The 18,614-nt window shown below is 39.2% G+C and overlaps 1 long non-coding RNA gene across 4 annotated transcripts in view; it reads right to left on the reverse strand.

Moving 5' to 3' along the window:
* Window positions 1-18,614, reverse strand: part of LOC146437955 (uncharacterized) — a 319,641-nt gene that overhangs the window by 81,533 nt on the left and 219,494 nt on the right. For 3 of the 4 annotated variants that reach the window (XR_014852003.1, XR_014852000.1, XR_014852001.1), the window contains exons 5-6: window positions 5,048-5,128; window positions 2,979-3,162 (exon numbers count right to left, since the gene is read on the reverse strand). This is a non-coding gene — a long non-coding RNA (uncharacterized LOC146437955). The remainder of the gene's footprint in view (window positions 1-2,978; window positions 3,163-5,047; window positions 5,129-18,614) is intronic. The other variant, XR_014852002.1, reaches the window with a different exon arrangement.

Genomic DNA, 18,614 nt, shown 5'->3' on the forward strand with positions numbered 1-18,614 from the left:
ATTTTAGACCTCAAAGACCCTACTGCTCCCAGAATAGGGAAAAAAGTCCTTTGCACCCTCCCTGTTCTACACAGCCATGACAAAAGACAGATGACTGGTCATCTGGGATCCTTAAACTTTTGTCACAAAATTTCTAGCCCTGTCATTTGCTTTGAGATGATTCCCCTTTTCTCTGTGTTATGAAGCAAATTAGCAGAAGAAAGTAAGAAAGTGAGCTGCTTTTGCGTTTATTCAGATTTCTTTCCCCCAAAAATATAAGCCTATATGAAGAAAAAGAGAAAACTCTAGACAAAAACAAACCAGTAAAGCTACCCAGGGACACTTAGACCATTCCATATCTTTGTTTTGTTTTCTTACTCTCTGGTAAACTGAGTTTATGAATTGAAGGAAAGGTATAAAAATAATCAATGCTTTCTACAGCCATTATTGGAAACACCTAATGACAAACAACTCTATTAGTAAAAAAAACCCCAAAGTCTTAATTCTGTAGCCTTCTGTATTCTTATGTTGGTTTTGCTCTCCCTGGTTAATAGAAGCTTAGTTTATGATCATTTTTAAAAATTACAGTGTTTACTGTAAGGAATCATAAACAGTGGTAGAACAGATAGAAAAAAATAGGTCTGGGGAGCTAAAGAGAAATAATGATTGTAAGCAGCCTGGATGTAACCTTCTTTATTCCAAATGAGATTGTTGCCTATTAAGCATGGGTTTAAATAGCACATGCTTGCCATCCCAATATGTAACATTTGAGCTACTATAATGATGTTTTCAATACAGAGCTTTATTTAGCAAAGCGTCTGATCCAAAGCCACTCTATGTAAGGAAATTTTCCTGCTGATTGGGAAAAATGAAGCCATGAAACAAGGACAACCGCTACAAGTAGACAGAAACCTAAGAGGAGATATAACAGCAGTAATCATCTACATAAAAGGTTGCAAGAAAAAGGAAAGGAGCAATCTATTCTCCACTTCCAGGGTAGACAAGATAAAAATAACAGGCTTAATTTACAAAAAACACCTGTATTTCACAGGGAAAAAAAGACAACTATTTGTTAGCAGTAGAGCACTGGAGTTTGCCACAAGATGAAGCAGTGGTTTCTTTCCCCACCTTCAGAACAGCTACCAGACAGCTCTGAGGAGCAGCTGAGGCACATCTGGCTCTGCTTGGGCATTGAAAGACCCTTACTTGCCTCATTTCTGGCAACTCTTCCACCATTCCAAATTACAGAAGTTGATTGCAGGACGAGAAACCCCAAATCCTTCCATGGTCACCACTACTTAACTCTCCTCTGTTTCACAGGAAAGGTATGGGACATAATGCAGTTATTGGCATTACTCTTATCCTGAAGTGTAGAAAGAGCATGATTATTATGGAAAACTACAGGAATCTGAGACTAGTGAGGTCCTTGCCATCCCACAGCTCTTCCACTACACCCCTCGCTGCTTCTGCTAAAGCAGACACACACATTGTAGGAAAAGCTGTTGGCATCAAATGGACATTTGCCTAAGAGTAAACGAAACAGACAGCAACATATTCAACACTATTCAGGTGATTTAGAGGCCTAATCCTGACTGGGAATGAGGCAGTCACTGCACAGTGCCACTTCTGAAAACAGGACTTGAATCTCGGGTGACATAGGAGACCTTACAAATCCTATTGCACACTTAAACTAAAATAAGAGCCAGCATAGTGCCATTCATAAGGAAATTTTACGTCTCTTTTTACAGTCCTACTTGTCATTTGGGTGCCAAACATATCTATTTCATAAAGAGTTGATAAAGATTAATGTGCATGTTAGTGTATAGTAAATCAGTGGTTACAGAGCCAAGCCATTGTGCAGGTTGCTTCCAAGTTTGGCCTGCAGCCATCTATGGCACCTTCAACTGATGAGCTAATAACCTCTGTAATACACACCATCCACTACTTGAGCCACCTATGCTTTCAATCTATCATTTATTACCTTTTCTAAACTATAGATAGACCCTTAATATAAAGAATGACCATTTTATGTTTGCTTGCCTGAATATATACGAGCACTCAGCCACATCATTAAAATAATTTTACTGCTAAGGCATACCTAATATTCCAAACAGATAGAGCAGAATTTAAATTAGGGGGAAAAAAGAGATGGTGATTCCTTACAGAAAGGTTTGGAGATGTGACAGGAAAGAAGAAAATGGATTTGTACAAAATAACAAGTCCATAAAAATGTGAACTTTACTGAAAAGTTTTCTGAGCTTTGACAGACTCTCAGTTTGCTTTTAGTTTTAATTATGATGTTGCATTATCCTTGCAATTTCTGTGCTCTCCTGACCATGGGAGTGAAAGTACTGAAATACCACCACTAATATACTAGGTGTTTTTAAGTCAATGCCAAGCTTAAAAAAAAAGTTAGGTTTCTATTCCAGAAGAAAGTACATGCTTCCTACAATCCTAAAGTGCATCAGATCAAGGAGAACAGGTAATTAAGGCAAATGAGAACAAAAGAGGAAGAAAGAGGTTATGTTAAAAATCCTAACCAAATACATGCATATACCTTTAATTTTTGCAGTCTCAGGTTTGAAGATGTGAGATGGGAGAGGAAAACCTTCTTTGTTTTCTACAAAAATCTCTCCCATTTCATGATTAGAAAGAGAGGTCCAAATCCATGACTCAAAGGGAAATAAAACCAGTTCAATGTCCTCAGTGCTTTAAAATGGCTCCCTACAAACATGATGCATAAATATTTGAGTGGGTAAGCTTTGCAAACAGGCACAGAGATGTTAGAACTTGGGAGGTGCTACTGCTCAGAGAAACAAAGGAATTCTTTTCCAGTCTCCCTTTGCCCACCTCAACATAAACAGTCCCTTTTCTGCAGCTGGGATATTGCTCCTTGTTCATGGCCCTCTGACAATACTGTGGACTTCACTCAAATTCAGCTTTATGCTAAATGAACACTGCATTTGTGCCTGGCATTTACAGACAGATTTTTATCTTACCTGAAGGCTGGCCCACACATTCCTTTTATTGGGTGGAGTAGTGGTGGTGGGCATCCCGCTATCCTCTGGTGGGGAAAGTGAAGCTCTTTCTTTTCACCTCTGGCAATCTTGGTGGGAAACTCAGTTCTGGAAATTTCACTTACCCTCTTCTGTGACTCCCCTTGCAGCTGGAGAAGTGCCAAGACTGAAAAAAAAGACAAAAGACATTATTCTGAGAAGGTGAGAGACACAGGAGCTGCCTTGGAAGCCCTTGGTGGGGGCTTGCACGCCAAGTATGAGATTTGACAGTATCTCCCCTTTGCCCTTCAGTTTACCACCTGCTCTGCTCTGCTGGAAGGATTCAATTCTTTTGCAAAACACAAAGCTGTGAAACTTCAGAAATTAAATCCATGCAATGAGATCCTCTTGCCTTCTTTTTCACAAAGCTGTCAAAATAATGATGTATTCATGGTGTTTTACTTGATGTGTGAAATTTCCAGCTCACAGATATGAATCAAAGCATTCTGTGCTATTTATCCACTCAAAAGGATTTTGAGCCGCTTTCTTTTAATAGATAGAAACTATAATTTTAGAAGGTGGGTAGTGAAACTTCTCTTTACACTTGAATGGACAGCTCAAGGTGATAAGTGAAGTGCTTGGGAATCACAGCAAGCAAAAATATTTTATGTCCAGTTACACCACAGCCATTCTGCATCTTGTCTGATTTAAGGGACAAGAATCAGAAGAGGAAGAATGCAGAGGATATGTGCATACAGCCATGTATATCCAGCATTGTTCTCCTCTGGGAGATGCATACTAATTGCAATGTCACAATTCAGAGCAGGGAAGAGCCAAATCCATGCCATAATTGTGTGTCTTTGTCTTAGTTGCACGTAGCACCACAAGCTCACTGTGCTGCTCAGCTTTACTGCAGTGAAGGAGCCAACTCCTTCAAGGCTTTTGGATAGATACCTTTAACTCACAGGCAGATACTAAGCAAAAAATACTTCAGCAGACTCAGTTCAGCCTGACATGGTCAGTGAAAGATCCTGTTCTGTTCCTCACTGACCTTTAAAACACATTGAAAACCAGATAAGAGTTACACTGTCTTTGTATGGGAATGTATTTACTATTCCTTAATTTATTTATGCTCCGAGTGCAGTCAGATTAGAGTGAGAAAACATCAGGCTATGCATACAAAATGCAGGGTGAATTGCAAAGTTGGGCCAAAGTTCCCAGCTGGGTAAACTGGCACAGGCACTTTGACTTTTTGGACTTGGATGGATTTATAGCCAGCTCAAGTCCAGACTGTATTGCCACAGAGATTAGAATCCACGGGAATTCTGTTCCTTTTGCATTTGTTCTTCTCCTCGAGCTCATCACAACTGTTGACAATATGTGGGACTGTGTCATGCTGGTGTCATGAGAACAGCATTTCTTAACACTAAGATGAAGAAGGACTGAACCAGGTTTTGGGTACCACGCTACTGTGGATTTGTACTAGGGGACTGAACCCCCATCAAACAAATAAAAATGTACTTTGAACCATAGAAATCAATCAGGAAAATTCTTTGTGTTGCTGCAGGTTGAACTTGGGTTTTTATAAAATGTCTTTTATAGAATTTGGACTTACTGAGCTTAAATAATGACTGAAAGGACTACAATATCAATGATTTTTAAAATATGTGTCAAGTGACTTTTCTACAAACTACTCATAAATGTAAATATTTTTGTAAATGTGCAATTCTTACCAACAATTTACTTGCTATCCCAGAAAGATCTTTTAGCACAGCTGCAGAAGATGCAATACTTTTTGTTGAGATTTCAAACCTCCTGAGCAACCAATTATGTTGATTGAAAATCAGTTGTTTCCTTCACCAATTTCCCACCAATCAGGATAACATCACTGCACAGGTTCCTAATCAGGATTCATTCAGGTGGATGCAAAAAAGGTTTATGAGGTCTTCTCTTGGATTACTTTGCGCTATTCTTTAGGATAAGAGGCTTGACCTTTAAAAAATAAAATAAAATCAGCTCATAAGAGCAAATTATATATGAACGATACACAGAAAAAAAGTAATTGCACTTACAGGAGGAGTTACCTGAGGATATAATCTTCTACAAAGCATCTATCTCTTCAGTGTAACCTTTCACAGAGCAGTCCTGTAAAACTGAAAACAAAAAATTTTCACAGGAGCTCTCAGTCGCATCACATGCTTTAATAACTGAATTCCACCTATGGAATTTTACATACAACAGACACATACACAGTTATTTCCCCTAATTATCTCTGTTGGTTTCATGTTAATTTAAAGAGGACCTTAATGAATGTCATGAAAATCTTTTGTATTTCCTCCCTGTCTTCAGAGACTCGAGTTTAACAAAAAAACCTAGCATAACATTTAACTTCAGACACAAGGGAAACCACTGAAATGGCTGTTCAGCTTCTACCTGAATTTATTGGTGCTCTTTCAAATGCCAGTGCTGACGGCTATTTTTCTTTCATAAAAGATGGGGCAAATAGCTTGACATGCTTCTGGAATTGGTAAGCAGCTCCCAGGCACGCCTACGGCAGCAGACCAAGTTAATTCCGTGCCTGTCATCAGACCTTGCAAAAATTGGATGTCATGTGCTGAAGCAAGTTATGGCATCTGCAGGGCATTTTCCTGCTGGAGATTGTGTCTTGCAGCAATGTGACATGAGGCACACTGGGAATTACCCCAGTCTGCACCTCTCAGGCTTTTCAGTTCCTCCTTTCTGCGGCTCCTACTGTCCACTCTGTCATATATTCACAAACCCACAGGACCTTGAAATTTTTGGAGGTTTGGTTCTCCTAGTATTCCCTCTCTACCAAGATTAAGGTCCAGGCACTGAGTTTAGCAGTCTGCCATTTTCTGGCGTTATTAACTGCAACATATTCAATTCCTTTTCACTCTTTCACCTCTCTTTAAGACTGTCCAAAACCAGCAGTAAATTTTGACAGGACAGGAATTACTTACTCCTTCTTGAAGGGCACTGTATCCAAATGGACATGGAAGAGATTCCTCATAATGAAGATTTCCCTGGTAGAAAGTCTATTTATGAAGCAACTGTCTATTTTAAAAATTTCCATTGGCATGCTTTAATGATGAGCCACTTTGATTAATGCAGTGCATTTTATAATAAAATACTCTCATATTTGATACTGGTTTTGCTCTACACTTTCTGTCTCTACTCAGGCTGTTGCATGTTCTTTTTTTTCTTTTTTCTCTACTTTAATTAACTTGGCAATCCCTTTTTTTTTTTTGGTTGTTGGGAAATGTGTCCCTTTCCTGTGAAAGCTGATTAACAAAATACAACTTGAGAAAAGACATAATCTAAGAACTAGATCATAGGTATGAAAAGTATCCAGACAAGTACACACACACTGACAGCAAATTAAAAAAAGATTAAAGATGGTATTTTTTATCCCTTGGATGCTAGGTATTATAGTTAAAGAACCAACAGCAGTACCGGCCTCTGATTATCAATGAGAAGGCAGCTCGTTCTCCTCATTTTAAACATGTTTATCAGACTATTCTTTATTCAATGCTGAAAAGCGAGGTATGAATGTATGAATTTATGGATGTACATCAGCGCATGCATGTCAACACTAAATCATCTTCAGCATGACAGAAATAATATAACCACAGAGCCATCCCCTCCTTTGGTTGGCATGACAAATTTTGAAAGGCTGAATTTCAGGGTTTAATAAGAAAAGAAAAACCACGAGATAGCAGAGGATGAAAAAACAAAAAGGAAAAAAAACCCCTCCAAACCCAATAATTCTCCCTCTCTGTAGAAGCAGCTTTATAATCATGCATTTCCTAACCATGTGAACACCTCCCCAGGAGCAATGAGTACATATGCCTTCTTTCCTTTTTTTCAGCTGGAACAGTTTGAGACTCATATTGAGAACATGACCCTAAAGCTGTCAGTTGACTCCTTCCACCCAGCAGAGTCCCAAAACTCTGCAGATTTACAGAGGCTATCACTGCAAGCTTACACTGTTGATTAGCAGGGACAATTTAGGCTGATAATCTTACTTCATTGCATTCATAAGGACTGAGTCATGGGGGTCTTTTCATCTGCTTTTCATTTCTAAGAACCTGAGAAATTTTACCACGTTCAGCAACTTAATAGATGATGTGGCTTAGAACTACATTCCACAACAGCAGAGCACCCTGGAGATACACTCACTTGTCATAATACATAAAGCTTCTTCCAAATCCATTGTGCGTGGCTTTACACTGTTCACTGCAGACCTTGAAGGAAGAAAAGACTCTTTTCTTGTCTCATTGCTCCCATGATGACGTTTGAAAGCCAGCAAATGAAATATTGGAAAGGAGTCTCAGAGTTCTGTTATGTATTTGTTTTTCCTCTAAGAAACAGAGTAGAAAATGGCTTCACAGAAAGTTACTTCAGAGCAGAATTATGAATTTTATTTACAGAATACCCTAGGCATTAATATTTGACTTGTACAGGTATGCTTGCAAGAAAAAAAAGGTACACATCTCTTGTACAATATTAATCAATAGAACATCCCAAGATATGAAGTTGCAGAGTCAGACATCTGTGCAGAAATAAAGAGAAGATCAGTTACCAACTTCAACTGCAACCAGAAACAGATCCCTGACAGCCTGGCTTACCGTATCTGGTGGCTCAGCATCAGGCACTCACATGAGCTTCAAACCATCTGTAAGCAGGTATGCCAGCACTAGGTATCCATAGGCTCTTTCTAGGGAAAAGAAATTAGTGAAGATTTTTTTCCTTGGCCACTTGAGTTTTCATCAGCCTTGGTTTCCTGGCCATATTGTTAGAAAACTCAAAAAGTACATTTTTAAGAAGATAATTTTTTGGAAGGGAAATGAAAGAAACAGCTCTTTCTCATATGTTTTCACACATGTTAAGCACACAAAATGGGGGGCGTTGTCTCTGTCTTTTTTGGTTTAGCTATAAATATACAGAAATGAAAATACCCTATCTAGCAGCAGCATGAAACTTCTGAGTGCTATTACTGCCACAAAAAACCTCCTTCACTTATGAGTGAGTGATATACATAGATTTAACCTTCCTATATGGTTACACAGAAGCTGAGTGACATTTTCATTTTATATCTGTGGAAATTCAACGAGAGGCTCAAGCTAGTCTACATATTTTCTAAATGTACTTAACTCGGGCATTTCAAGAATGCAAAATTCCACTTATCTTTAGGATTTCAGTGTGAATCCCCAGTACTAAAGCCTACTTCTCCTTCCTCTGTGAATTCAACCATTAACATTACATGACAGTGCTGGTTAGGGACAGACAGGGGAATTAATGTCACTCAGGTGATGTGATCTCCTGAACACTGTTTCGCTTTTCAATGCTCAACTCACAATCTCTGCTTTTTCATGTTTTCATTTCCATTCACAAATGGTGACTTATGTGCACATAAGTCTGATATTATAAAAGTATAAACTGAACTCTCCTCCCAACCCAAAAACCAAACTGTGTCACAATTACTGGGTGTTTGTGAAATCACCCTTACTTAGTTGTAGAGCTTGTAATTTGAAAAATGTCATTCTAAATTATTACAACATACATAAAGAGTACTCATTAAAAAAAACCAAAAATACAAGGCTATAAATGTAGTAATTTCTCATGATCTTCATATTTTAATTGGATTCATTCAGGGTTTGTAAGAAACCTGAGAAGAAAAACCTTTAAAAATTTCATGAATGATTTTCCAAAAGCCGCTTAATTAGGGGGAAAATGAAAAAGCCTGTACAGAAACCTTCAAGCCAGCAAACAGACCAGTGGGCTGTATGAAGGCATCACTCTGCTCCATCTCCAGCACACTGTTACAACCTCTGCCACAATTCCATGGGTGCATTGGTTTCCTCACACAGAAACAGACACATATACCTGGGGTAAACATCAATGTATGCAACACACAGACTGTACAAACACACACCCACAAACACACAGAAGATCCCCCCTCTCCTATTTTCCTTCTCTTGTAGGTATTTTCAGAGAGAGCATTGGTATACGTGTGCAGTGTGTATGACATGGTGACATTTGCTTCTAACAGCATGAGCCTTTTGTTCTCATTTTGCTTACCTGTCACTTCCTCTTAATCATGCAACTGATGCAGTTATAACCTAATAAAACTAGAAGGCACTGCCAAATGCTTAATAATCTGCAGAATTCTCTTCCTTCTCTGCAGTCTTGGAGTGCAAGTGGCACAGAAGAAGCATGCTTGAACTCTCTTGACCTGGACAGCTGCTTGAATAATGGCTCAAAAATTAACACCAACTAAAAAAAAAAGTGTTAAAGGCAAACTTTTGGCATGTGTCCTTCTTTGTTCCTTTGCAGAATTCAAGTAGCTTCTTAAGAAAATTGATATAAATAGAGTAGACTGAAATGTAAAGACTGGGGGGGGGGAAAAGCACAAAATTGTTAATAAACAAACTACTTTTGTACAACGCGCTCACAGATGAAGAAGACTTACTTGATATTAAGATAATTTTGAGGTTCTGAGTAATGTTCAAACAGGAATAAACACAGGTCAGTGTGGTTACTGTATTGCCTTTAGCTCTGGAGCATCAAAACATGTCTCAGTTTGATTGAGCCAAGCAATGGCATACAAAAAGTCCTGCCCTTCTCTGTTATTCCAGCCTTACTTGCACTTAATTCAGCCCATAAAATTACAAGCAGCTCAATTCCTTCTGATTAAAATACACCATAATCAAAGCTGTTCCCAAAAATAATAGTTCGAAATTTTCCAAATCTGAAATTTCCACACAAGTACCTATTTTTTGTTTTTTCAACAGATAACAAGGATACAAGTGACAGGTTCAGAACCTGCTTCCCAGAGCAAGGAAATGTCACAGAAATTCCTTTGAGTGGTATCCTGAGAGCACTTTTATATCCCAATCCACTACCTGTGCAAGGAGCTTGGGCACACAACAGGAGATGCCTCACAGAGGATATGATTCCATGGGAGAATGAAAGGCCAGATGTCTAGAAGTGTCAGGACAGGTACAACAGAGCACATTTCAAAAGTGTTTATTCACTTAGAAATGCTACTATGCACATCATTGGATTTAAATACAATTTCCATCCCCTGGTCAAAGCTGGATGTCAATTTTCATTTTCCCAGGAAGGCAGTCCTCTTCCAAGCAGGTAAACAGGCATGTGGGACCATTTTTGCAGTCAGAAACTCTGCAGCAATGGAGGCTGCAGGGTGAGTCAGGTCACCCAAGCACTTGGTAAAATTTCTCTTTCTTTTGTCTACATGTCAGTTTGAGCTTCCAGTAGAAGAATATCAATGCCTTGTTAAGGCCACATCTGAAACACCTCTTCAGGTATGCTAAATGATGGAGAGCTGGAGGGGACACAGCTAACCCAAAGGAAAAGGGTAAAAGTGCCATTGCACCTGTCAGTCATGTCCATGTGCAGTTGCTGATATCAATCTTCACTGAAAACTGGCTGCAGAGCAACACAGGCAACATTTCCAGCTGCAGTTGGTACTGCCAACCTTGTCTTGCTTGCTACAATGCCTTTAGGAAGGCAGGCAGTGCAACTGCATAAAGCTGATTGCTTAGGCCATTTTATCAGCTTTAAAATGTGCTCTAGGTAACTAATTACACTAATATGGAAAGTAAATACATGGAAGATTGATCAGACTTTTACAAAAAATGTGTGTGCCTCCTCCACACAGAAGCTATCATCAGGCAGTTCGAGAAGGATCAAACACAGCTACTGCCCTTCTGCCATGAACCTTGGCAAAAATGAGATCAAAATACTTCCTTCTAAAGCAAAGTATCTTTCCTTTAGTTTCCACTATTGTTTTCTTCTCCTTTGCTATGCTCTCTTTTATGGTCCTTTACTTTTCAATTAAAAATACTTCCTGTTCTATGCAGAAGGACAAGACCCAGGTCCCACCAGACAAGACACAAAGCCCAGACTGTAGCAGCAGGGCATGGCAAGGGCAGTGCTGGAGTGCTGGTGACTGGAAGCCATGGGCTCAGACTTGGACCAGAAATGCAGTGTGTCTCATCCCAGCCAGTGTTGAATTTTCACCTGGCCACTAGTGTTTTGGACAAGTTTTGTTTCTTATATAGACAGTAGTTATGGGACTCAGAACAAAACCAAATGAGCAGCTATATGGTTTCCCTATTAATAAACCTGACTCTTTTTCCTTTTTTTTCTTGCTATTCTGATGCCAGCAGAACACAGGGATGGTTATAAATCACAGGGAAATGTGCTATTAATCAAGGAGCAAGGATGTTCTACATGAAGAATGGCCGTTCACAGGTAGAGCAGCCTCTTGTTTTATTTGTAGCTGCTTCTTCATAAAGAGGGCAAGTGAAAGGAGAAACTCACAGTGGCTGAGTTCTAAATCCCAGCCCCACACTTTTCTAGTTTTCTCTCTCCAGGACAGAAATGGACCATACAGCAGCACTTTTTCCACCATTGATAGGTATCACTGACCAGTAGCTCTCACATCTGATTAAGGGTATATAGTGACTTACACTTACCTGGAAGGCCCTTTTATGGGGTCCTATTGACATAAAGGACTAGGGTTCATTTAAAAACAAAGCTGTAAGCAAAGCAAACTCTGAAAGACAGAATTCTCTTCAACTTTTTAAATGCTTCCTATTTGTGTGCGTGCACTGCATGTGACTTCACATTTAATTGCAAGCACTTTTCTTTTTAAAATATGTTTTTTAAAAAAGCCATTAGTGGTAGTTTAGATCAGAACTTTGAAATTACCAAGGCATTTTAATGGCAAAGCCATTCTCTGCAACTTATTTTATATCACTGTCTAAAGTACATCTTCCTATTTTGTTGTCAATTATTTCCTTCTGCTTCTTCGAAGATGAGTAAATGGCTTTGGCGATTTATTCCTGAAGGCATTTATAAAACCTGCCCTGGTAATAAACAACAAAACAGGTATTTTCTGATATCAGCAAATGCTTATACTTATGAAAGGCCCAGGAATATATTTTCCATTTTTTAAAATTCAGAAGCATTAAAAACTATGATATTACTAGCACTTCTATTTCACAGAATTATTTCTACAATATCTAAGGTTTAGATGTCTGTCAAACAACTGGAAGTGAGGAAGTTAATTTTTCATTTCTTGATCGAGAAAGCATTTCATACTCAATTCGAATACATGTACATGGATTTGACATTATTTTTCATATTAATCCTTGGAACTGCTTCTGAAATATACTTTTTGTCTCCTCTCTTGACAAAGAAGCCAGAACATGGTTACATGATAAATTTTCCAGCATTCACATTTAAATCTTCCTGAGCAAATTCTAATAAAGCCATTTGTTATGAGGTAGTTTACTTTGCAAGAAATTTCATATCTACTTGTATATCTTACTGAGACTGGCCAAAAAATCTGAAGCCTCATATGGATCTTTTAAAATCAACTCAGTGATAGTCTATTTCAATAAATATTTGGCCTGTAGTAATTTTTTTCCACAGATTCTCTCCTCCATTGGAAGATTATATTTAGAAAAGTGATAAAATGTGAGTGACATTTAAAAGAATCCTTAAAAATATATTCATCTATATCAACTGCATTAAGACAAGAAATGAGCTCATGGCAAGTGGCAAATTCACCATCCTCTACAACAAACAATTACAGGAGTGTGGAGTATATACAGAAAATCACATAGCCTACAGCAAAGCAGGATACTAGATTTGCCTGGTTATAAGTAAGCCATCAACTGGCTTATGGCTACACTATTTATGAGTTATGCTGTCTTTCAAGATACAACTCACATTTTGCTTAATGCCAAATGACACATTCAATTTAAATCAAGATATGGCAGAGAAAAATGCTGTCCCTAATAAGCAACTCAAGTATTTAATTTTTTTGGGGCTTCTTATTCTGTGTATGGGGAATTTAAATGCAGTTCAGAATCTTTCATTTCATACATCTAAGATTTCTTTACTCAGGGTGCAGGAAAGTCACATCACTGTAAATCTCTCAAGATGAACTATCAGATCTGCAAGCAGCCAAGGGAAGGATTTATTTTTAAAACAGGGATGATTATTGCTGATATCTGTGCTACAACTGTGGAAAAATATTTAGGGATGTGCTCACTTGTAACACTCTCATTACCTCTCCATCTGTGTTCCTGGTCCACCAGCATCAAGGCTTGTCACCATCCCATCTAAAGAAGGACACTAGACTGGAAAAAAATTATATTAAAAAAAAAAATCAAGACTGCCTTGTATAAGAAGAGGTTCTACAGATACAGACAGCTGAGCTTGGAGGGAATATGGCAGAGAGGTATCTTAATAGAGGTCTGTAAGATCAAGAAGATGAGCATGAAACTGCTTTTTTTTGCTGCATTTCCTGTTAGGGAGGTGGAGGCATCCAGACAAAATCCAGATGCATCCAAAGGCATCCAGATGCAAAAGACAATGGAGCAAGTCCAAAAGAAACAAGCAGTATTCCGTCCATACAGCACAATGGGGTGTTACACAAGCTGAAAAATAAGTGAATTAACCAAATTTCTGGAGTCCAGGTCACTCAGGTACTAGTAAACACTTTGGCCTGATGGCAGCTCCTGATCTAGGCAAACCCTTCGCTAGAGACTGCCAGAAGTTGGGAAACTATCCAAGGGATGGGTCATTCACAATGTGCTCTGTCTGTTAAATTCCCTCCCTGAGCATCTGCAAGGGGACCTTAATTTTAGGTTGTGCTGTGCTCTAAACGTTCTCCAGGTGGTCTGCTGGGGCTGAGGAATAAACTGAGACATGCATCTGTCCTCCTTAAGCATACCTTGGTGCTTTTCATAACAAAAATATTTCTGAATCTGCTTTAGGGAGGCAACCGACCCTACTTCTGTGCAAACCATTCTCACATTGGTGTTTTTAGTTATTAAAGTCAGAAGTCCACTGAAATACACTATACACTATACGAGCTGAAGAGTCAAGAAAGTGTCCAGGTGGCCTATTGCTAAAGTCACAGCTGTGCCAAACCAAACCTGAAACATGCTGTAAGATGCTGCAAGATGCTGCATCTCTGGATGAAATTGATGACATTCAAATGATCTGATGAAATTATCCTAACACTCCCAATGAGCGTCAGCAGACAGGAGGAAAAACAAGGAATACAAAAGAACACCTTTTCAGTTCTTTGTAGCCATAGAAGTTTGTCACAATTATACTTTAAATTCAAACTAGATAATAGGCAGAAATCTTCCATTTTGTATCAAGACTGAATCAAAAGCCATCCGGATTTTTTTTTTAATAATATTACAAATCTCATTCAAAGTTTTAAGCACCGTGTGCCTATCAGCCATCTGCTAGTGTTGGATAGGATGAGTAGGCAAATAAATATTTTAGTACAAATTCAATTACTGGCTCTTTTTACCCAGGCAAAATAAAATCTCTTTATAATACTATGAAATACAGCCAGTTGCAATGGGTAACGGGTAAATACTTGCACTTAAGGGACTGTGGCTCAATTCCATTATCTGCCAGAACAAAGCTCCTGCTACTGCAAAGGAAAGAAACACACCAAAAAAAGAAAAACAACAACAACAAAATATCACAGCCAACCCCCCCAAATTACAGTAAGAAAAAAAAAAAAAAGCAATTTCAAAGCAAGAGTGCAAAACTGGTTACAGTCCTAGATCTGACAGCTTGCCTTAGAAGTGAGAGGAGATTCCAAACATTACCTTGAAGGAATAATACACGATTACAAACACATCAAAAGCACAATCTGCTGGGAAGGAGAGAACAAAGATAATCAAAAATAGTCTGAGAAATGCATTTCCTAAAAGCAACCATGAAATAAGTCCACTGGTAACCTATTCCAATGTATCTAGCAGGCACTTAGTGGAGTACGTTAGTGACAGAAACACATTCATGAGAGAATATAGGTAAGGAGAGGTCAAACCTTAAATCAGTGCCAGTACATTGACTTTGAAGGAACATCACTGATATTTATCATGATGAGGGCTGACCCAGAAAAGCTCAGTAATAGCCTTCCCAGGAATCCTGACTCCATAAAAATGAAAAAGATCAGGTATTGCCTATAGAAAATGTGTGTTCAAGAGCACAGGGCACACACGGAAACCACCCACTCCATCAGCCATATGAAGTGCGCACAGGCAGCAGTGGCTCATGAAGATGTACAAACACAAAAAATCCATGTGTGTGCATGTAACACAGACAGGAGATGCAGCTCACACCACTGGATTCTGTGTGAAAAGTGACAGCTGCACACATCTACAGCAGTTTCCAATATCCTCCAATGTGTGCACCAATAGGCATTTTCCACACAGGCTGCATTCACTTTAGGCCTACTCATCTAATGCTTGCTTCTCTCTGTTGTCTTTTGCAGATCTTCACAGAGGGTAACCTGTCCCAAAGAGATGGACATAACAGGAGGAATACTGTCAATATTTCATACAGAGAAAATGGATGTGACCAGCTACTTGCACCTCTGTACCCACAATGCCATCCTAGCAGTGTTATTTTCTACCAGAACTCACCTTTTCCTTACCTGCAGCAAAGCAGCTCGAAAGCACAGGCTTGCTAACCTAGCCACTGTTCCCCCAGCTCTTTCTGTGCTGCTTCCATGCTGGTCAGAAAGTCTCAGCCACTAAAAATTCCATGTAAGCAAGTAGTTACCATCTATTTTTTTGTGAAAAGAAAACTGAAAAGACGACAGGATATCCATAACTGAGAGATGCTCTCGCTTGAAAGGCACTCCTCACTCCTGGTAAAACAGATATCGAGCAAATCTTGTGACAAAATTCATCTGTGTCACTTCTCTAATAAAAATACAACAGTTGGCATACTTCATTTTACAGAGCAATTGATAAATTGATTGAAGCATTTCCTGAAGAGTTAACAGCTCCAGACACAACTTCTCCAAACTTTTCCAGGAGAAAGTGCTGATGCTACCCTGTCTGCTCAAGGAGAGGACCAAACAAGTTAGCTAATAAGCTTGAACGACCCAAAGAAAAATCCAGCAGCAAGCAAGATCCTGAAGGAGGCTTTAGCCAAGTTGATGTGCTTGCTGGACCTAGTGGGCATCTGGGTCGAGTTTCTGGCTCTGCTGTAAACTTCCTTTCTGACCTTGGCTAAACCCCCTCAGCAAGCTGTCTTCTCAGTTGGTAATGAGACACTGAAATAGGAGGCTGAATGTTGGTTGTGACATGATCTTGCTTGCAAAGCAGGGAAGAAGAATGAGAAAATGTTTTCTGCCTGGAGTATCCAAATGTACCATGAACCATGCCTTGCAATGTGCAGCACAGAACACATGTTGAGGCTTTGATGCTGCTCATGGTCCACTGACTGTATTTTAATACAAACAATAATGAGCAAAAAATATTTTTCAAAGAGTCCTTTTCTGGCTGAGTGTAAGAATTACAAATGCAGTAGACAAACCCTCAGTGTTCTTTAAACATATCTATAAAATTACTTTGAAGTAGGAGAGAATGGTTTATTATTTCAAAGTGGTACAGCCTTAAACTCTGGGAAAATATTCCCCATATTTCCCCTCATTCTCTATACAATGGCAACGAATGTCATAAATCTCATTTTAAATCTAGTGGTATGTACATATAAAAAGGGTTACATTTATTCTGAAACCACAAAAGATTGCTCTGAATGAATCTCAGGCTAAATATATTTATATGCAGTGATAAAGCCTTATTCTACATTAAAATCACTCTGACAGTTTATGAATTCAAGGTTTCACCAATGTAAATAAAAGAAAGTCCTGTTATTATAAAAATGGAATTGAAAATAGAGCAATGATGGAATAAAACTTTGAGGTAAATTAAAGACTCGATAAAAGTCTTCCAACCTCAATGAAAGGTACAGTGACAGCAGTGAGATCGTAAGTCATTTCATGTGGCTACATTTTCTAAGAAACTTTTTAAATGAATTATCCTTTGAGAGTCACAGTCAAGCACACACACATAAGAAAAGATAATATTAAAGAGTAAGGTAACAGGATGCTGCTTTTCAGTCTCGCTGCTCATGGCTTTTCCCGTGTGATTCCTACTAAACAAAAGAGCCACACTGCTCAGATCTCTTTCAGCTCAGAAAGGTGCTGGTGTGATCCTAACAAGCTCAGCTGACAATGGCAGGCTGCCAAGGATGCTTGGCCAGCAGCACAGCCCATGGTGAGCAGGGCTGTGGGATCTCAGCAGGCTGCCTTTCTCCTTCTCCTTTAACCCATCCCATAAGCCCTGAAGTGCATAGGATAGAAAATCACACCAAGCCACACTGACACAGAGCCTGAAGCATTGCCAAGCAGCCTTTGCATGCAGCTTCAAGTTCCAGCCCTTCCCAGGCACACTTTTCTGCCCCACATGCCACAGCAACACATTTCCACTTCCAGTGCTCTGATCCAGCTGCTACTCACTCCCATAGCTCCATTTTCCAGCTAATGAGTCTTGCCTGATCATTGCTGGGTCTCCTCAGCTGACCACCTCAGCTATCCCAGCATACTCAGACACTTTCCCTCCCTCCCCTTCCCCCCACCAGTCATGTTTCAGCTCTGCTTCTTCACTTCTCTCTGCCCTATCCAGCCTCATTATGTGGGCTGCTGTTCTAGCCCCTTCTTCAACTGTGACCAGTGCAAGGTTTTTAGACTCCATCTCTCCTTTCTTTCACTCTCAGTAGAAGTCTCATTCCTACATCCACCAATTTCCTGGAAAAGCACAAATCCCCTAGATTCACATATGACAGAAAAATGAATATAGTGTTCTGCAGAGCTTGGGCTAATCCACGTCTGGTCCTTCCCAAAAAACTCATACCTAGACACAGAGGACAGATGAAAGGAACTCTGTACTCCCAAACCTAGTATTTGCTTCCCCTGCACTTTGAGAAGAGAAGAAAGGGTACAATAGAAAACATATTTCATTTGGAAAATAAAAGAGCTAAAGACTTCGGAGTAGCAGGTAGCCCAGTGACTAATTCATTAATGCTCTGTGGCTCCCTTGCTCCAGGTCAATTCCCAAGCTATGATTTGTCTGACCTAGAGTTTTTTGGCCTTCAACTAGCCTTTAATAATTAATAGAAAATGAAACTCGAACAAGAAATAATGACCAGAATAATGGAAATCAGAATGCCATAGTTTAGATGAAGATCTCTTAAACCACATGTACTGGCCCCAGTTGAACATATTTTTTTGAGAGAAAAAGACCCCCGTGCTGAAAAAGCCAATGAAACCAAAATGCTTCTGAAAAAAAAAAAAAAAAAGACCCAGAATTTTCTGTGATACACAGGCCAGAGCTGGCAGAAGGGAGCTGGACTTTCTTTTCTGTTACCTTTATAGCCACTGAATCATCTCAGGCAATGCAGAAGAGCATCAGAAATGTCTGCAAAAAGAGTCTGAAGAGACACACAGAGGAGAAAGTAGAGAAAAAGTGGGCAAGAAAAGTGGGTGGGAGAAAGAAGTCAAAAATGAAGACAAAGAACTGCAAGAACAATGCAAAAGTGGGCAGATAAAGGGAAAGAGGAGAGGAGCAAGACAGAAAATCCATCTTGCCAGAAACAAACATTTCTTATCAGTTATAGGAAAGTGGTACCTCTGCAAAATCCAATTTCAAATGTCAGAAAAGAAGTGATAGAGAAGGAATGAATCACCTACATAAAGGT

This window comes from Lichenostomus cassidix, chromosome 4, assembly GCF_008360975.1.
Source record: "Lichenostomus cassidix isolate B80296 chromosome 4, HeHo_3.0, whole genome shotgun sequence".
Taxonomy (NCBI): Eukaryota; Metazoa; Chordata; class Aves; order Passeriformes; family Meliphagidae; genus Lichenostomus; species Lichenostomus cassidix.